The following is a 5,661-nucleotide window of genomic DNA, read 5'->3' on the forward strand; positions in this document are numbered from 1 at the left end:
ACACTGTTGTGGCCTCTCCCGTTGCGGAGCACAGGCTTCGGACGCGCAGGCTCTGTGGCTATGGCTCACGGGTCCAGGCGCACCGCGGCATGTGGGATCCCCCCGGACCGGGGCACGAACCCGTGTCCCCTGCATCGGCAGGCGGACTCTCAACCACTGTGCCACTAGGGAAGCCCCTGAACTGCCTTTTAATAAGCAGAAAATTTTAAATTTCATAAAGTCCAATTTATCAATTCTTTTTTCTTTTAAAGTTAGTGCTTTGGAGATCTCATGAAAGAAATCTTTGCCTGCCCCAAGGTTATGAATATATGCTCCAATCTTTCTCCTAGAAGCTTTATAGTTTCAGCTTTCATATTTAGGTCCATGATCTATCTTGAATTATTTTGGGGTGTGAATTCAGGAACAGCCAGATGGGAGAGACGCACAGGACAAGGTATGTGGGAAGGCGGCAGGAGCTTCCAAATCCTCTCCCAGCATGCCACTCTCCCCATATCTTTGTGTGTTCACCAATCCAGAAGATCCTCCCCTTTCTTTATAAATGAGAAAACTGAAACTCGCAGACAATGAGTAATTTGCTCAAAGTCCCACAGCTAGCAAGGATAACCCAGACTTTGAATCCAGGGCTATGAATCTTTCATCACTGTTTATATTGCCTCTCAAGACAGCAGTTCAAAAACAGACAACACACAGATGTAGAAAACAAACTTATGGTTGCCAGGGGATAAGGGGGGAGGGAGGGATAAATTGGGAGATTGGGATTGACATATACACACTACTATATACAAAATAGATAACTAATAAGACCTGCTATATAGCACAGGGAACTCTACTCAATACTCTGTAACAGCCTACATGGGAAAATAATCTAAGAAAAGAGTGGATATATGTATATGTATAACTGATTCACTTTGCCATATACCTGAAACTAACACAAAATTGTAAATCAACTATACTCAATAAAAATTTTTAAAAATTAAAAAAACAGCAACAACAAAAAGACAACATAGATTCCTTTTTTGTTCATTCATTCATTTGTTCATTTATTCATTCACTGAGAGCTTATTGTGTGCCAGGCTCTGTACCTGGTGTTGGGGATCTAGTCGTGAACCAGGCAGACCAGAAAGGAATGGCCAACATGAAGCCTACACGCTGGGAAGGGAGATAGACAAGCAAGCAAAAATCAATCCATCATGTAATAAACAGATGGCAGTCAGTGCCCTAAAGAAAATAATAAAGAGTTGGAGGATAGAGAGTGTCAGGGCTGAGATGGGAGGCTACTTTAGGTAGAGGAGTCAGGAAATATACTTCCCTGAGAAGGTGAGATGAATTCAGTGAGGCATGCTCTAGGCATCAACTGGAGAAAGAGTGGAAACAAAGTGAATTGTAATTGCACGTCTTGAGGCAGGAACAAGAGTGACCTATTGGAGGCATGAAAAGGCCAGAGATACTGGAGGGAGCTGGTCTGGAGAGAGAAGGTGTAAAAGAGCTTCTCAAAGAATAAGAAAGTGAATTAACTAGGGAAATGAAGCAGCACTGTCGAATCCACTTGAGCCCTGTTTCCATAACATGAAGACTAGTCAGCCAGCTGTGTGTTTTCATCCAGTCACATTCTGAGATCTGGTGCTTGGATGCAGACATGAACAGGTGAGTAGAGTGTTATCAGGTCCGGGGGTCCACCAGGTGCAGGCAGGAGAGGGGGAGAGAGGTGGGGAGTTGAGCTGGGCCATGGACTCAGGTTGAGGAGGTGGAAGGCAAGGCCCAGGGGCCATGACGGACAGTGGAAAGATGTAGGGATGATGGCCTGGTGGACCTGGTGAGGTCAAAGGATGGTTGGAGTTGGGGTTCTAGAGGGAGTGAGCTGGAAGTGAGGAGGTGGTGGTCACAGTGAGATGCCAGAAACCAGAGTTTTTGAGTTGCGGCAGGTACTAGTAATGACACACCAGAGTGTTACTCTAAGAGTGGGTGGCTGAGTGGGGAGAATGGATTGTTAAAAGTAAGGAAGTTAAGGATCCAAGAAGCCAGAATATTACTTGGACCACCTACACCAGTGGTCTCAAACCTGGTCACATACTAGAATGACCTGGGGAGCTCTTAAATACACAGGCCTCCAACCCTCAAAAATTCCAGCTCAATTGTTTGGGGGGGAAGTGGTACCTGGGTTTCTCTTTAAAAGCTTCTTGAATAATTTTAGAGTGAAGCCAGGGTTGGGACTGACTGATCTAAGTGGCCCAACCACCGAGTGAGGACAGAAGTGGTGTGAAGACGGTGGAAGTGAGCCGGCAGAGCTTCACTGGATGAGGAGTGACTGCAGGTTGGTGAAGACTACAGCATGGAGGTTTATGGAGATTTGAGGGTCTGTCCTTCAAATTGGTGGGAAAAGGTCAGTGAGGAACCATGGTCTGGGAGTGGCCATGAGAAGCAAAGCAGACACCTACCCCATCATTAGGCCCTGGGACACTTGAGGGGTGTCCCCATGTCCCCAGAAGTGAGCCAGATATTCGAGCAAAAAGATGAGGGGGATATTCAGAGAAGAGGTTGAGGACATAGGGGAGGGTATGGGAGTCAGGAGGGTGGGAGATAAGTCAAATAAGGAGATGTACGAAGCTGTGAGGCAAAGGGGACCCGGGAGTCTTGCACTGAAATAATGATAAGGGGAGGCATGATGGATTAGTACCAAGGCCTTTCAGGGGAAGATGGGTATTCGATTCTAATTAGAGCCTCTCTTTTGCATTTTATTTAGACTCTTAGGCAGTGTATTCATTTCCTAGGGCTGCTATAACAAATTACCACAAACTTGGTAGCTAAATACAACAAGAATTTATTTTCTCATAGTTCTGGAAGCTGGAAATCTGCAATCAAGGTGTCGGCAGGACCATGCTCCTTATGAAACCTGTAGGGGGAAATCCTTTCTGCCTCTTCCTAGCTTCTGACAATGCCCAGCTATCCGTGGCATTCTTTGGCTTATAGCTGCCTCACTCCAATTTCTGACTCCATCTTTTTTTTCTTAGTTAATTAATTAATTTGTTTAGTTGTTTGTTTGTTTATTTGTTTGGCTGCGTTGGGTCTTTGTTGCTGTGCTCCAGCTTTCTCTAGTTGCGGAAAGTGGAGGTTACTCTTCGTTGCAGTGCACGGGCTTCTCATTATGGTGACTTCTCTTGTTGCGGAGAACAGGCTCTAGGAGCGCGGGCTTCAGTAGTTGTGGCACACGGGCTTAGTTGCTCCGTGGCATGTGGGATCTTCCTGGACCAGGGCTTGAACCCATGTCCCCTGCATTGGCAGGCAGATTCTTTAACCACCGCGCCACCAGGGAAGCCCCTGACTCCATCTTTATATGGCTGTCTTCCCTCTGTGTGTGTCCAAGTCTCTCTCTACTTATAAGGCTACCAGTCATTGGATTAGGGCCCACCCTAATCCAGTATGACCAATCTTAACTTGATTATTCTACAAAGACTCTATTTCCAAATGAGGTCACATTCACGCTACTGAGGTCTAGGATTTCAACATATCCTTTGTGGGGAGGAGAGGGACACAATTCAACCCACTACAGGCAATTCATGGAGGTGATGTGACAGCCAGGAAGATTGTTCTTATCCAAAGAACACAGGCTCTTTGGGTCTCTATTAAATCCACTGCTCGCCTATTATTGCATAAGAGGGCCAGCAGTAGGCCTACTTTATAGACCTCGGTGTCCAGGCACGGGAAAGGGCAACCTCACCAAGCACATATGCTCAGTGGGCTGTCCTCAACCCTGCCTGGGTGAGAAAACAAAGCTGATTCAGGGAAAACCCATCCTCATAGTGGATAAACAGTTCAAATAAACTTTGTGTTCATGGCAGGTCAGCAGTATCTTTGAATATACATAGAACATATATTCGATGAGAAGCTACAAAGTGACAAGATAATGAAAACCTCAAAGATTTCCTACTACCTCACCATTAGCAGCAAGCAGTGAAGAAGACATAAAGCCAAAGAAAATAACCTGTGTTGTGCGAAGAACTCAAATTTAGTTGAAAAAGTAAGGTACTCCATCAATCAATTACCAAGGATTAAGTGCCTATTATTGTAGCATTGACACAAGAAAAATAAAATGCACAGCACTGCCCTGAAAAGAACTTAGCTATCAGTTGGGGATGTGAAGAAACTAGAGCCACATATTAAAGACAATGTATAGTTAATTGCTAAATTGTATAGTGTAGATAGACTCAGTGATACAGAAATCCAAAAATAGAAGAGAGTAATGATTCCAGGATTAATCAAATGGGGCTTTCTGGAGTTCGATAAGTATTTCTTTGGAGTCTGTTCTTTGTACCCCAGTCACCAGGATGGACCCTAAACCCCCAACCTTCACTCCATGAGATTATCAGTATCTCTGTTTCACAGGCAAAGAAACCAAGGTTCACTGACATAAAGTACCTCACCTAAGGTCAGACAGCTTGTAAGTTTCCAAGTCAGGAGTTGAACCCAAGTCTTTAATCCTCAAGTCCATAGCTTTTTCTACAATGCATTGAAGAATGAATAGGGTTTGGATAGATAAGGCAAAACAAGGACAGGGTTTTATGTGTGGGAAATTGGATAATTGGATAATCCAATAAAATAAAATTTTTTATTTGAAATAAAAAATAGGGTTTTATGTGTGGGAAATTGGATAAATGGATTAATATTTTATTATTACATTTAGATAGTTGGCTCCTGAGAGCCAGCCTGTATCCCCAGATGAGATGCTGCTGTCAGTCCTCCAGCTCTTAAAATATCTGGGTCAGTGAGAAGAGGATCACAAGGTCTCCCTGTGCTTATTTTTAACTTAAAAATATAACCTTTAAAGAAAAGGAGAGGATAAAAATGAAAAACTTTTAAGAAATGTTACAAGCTCAAGTCAAAAGGGAACTATTCAATAGGAACAGCTAGGTTACTGACCCTGTCACCTGGTGGGTAACAGCACTTCCTGGCTCCATCAGAACTGAGAAGAGTGGCCTGGAATCTACATCAGAACGTGGACCTGAGACTGGAGCAGAAACTGATGGAAGGAGACATGCAGGTGTGGATGCATGTTCACTTCCCCACACCTGCCTTCCCTTTAAAAACACACTGTCCTTGATCCATTCTTCAGAGAAGAAAGGGAGAAAGACATTCAGTGGGTTTGTTCCCAGCATCTACCACTGGCTTTTGCAATTTCAGAACAAGATGAAAAGAAGGGGAGTCTTTTAAGCCATTGCCCTAAGTAACATGAAAGTGGCACCAATTGAAATATGAATGCTGTTCTTATAAGAAAGGTATTCTGAGTGCTGCTTTGTGTTTTTTTGAGAAAAAAACAGCAATAATATAACCACCTGTGCACAGCTGTCCCATCAACTCAAAGATACCAGGAATGAGGAAGCTCTAAGTGCCACAAACTATTTCTCCCAGGACCTCAGAGTGAGATGTTTCTGCAAAGCATCCCACTGGGTTATGTATCAAAAGCAGCACCTAAGAACAGACGGTTTCCCTCAGGACAGTGAAAAGATGGGCACTTTCCAGCCTTGGGGTCCCATGCAGGGGAAAAAGTATCAGAGGTAGGTCCTGAGTCTAAGGAATTTACTCCCTGGTTGGGTCACTAACCCAGGGGCCCAGTCATAGCAAATGTTCCCTAAATGTTAGAAGCAGGAAGAACTACAATCCTGCAGC

The sequence above is a fragment of the Physeter macrocephalus genome, chromosome 4 (assembly GCF_002837175.3).
Source record: "Physeter macrocephalus isolate SW-GA chromosome 4, ASM283717v5, whole genome shotgun sequence".
NCBI lineage: Eukaryota > Metazoa > Chordata > Mammalia > Artiodactyla > Physeteridae > Physeter > Physeter macrocephalus.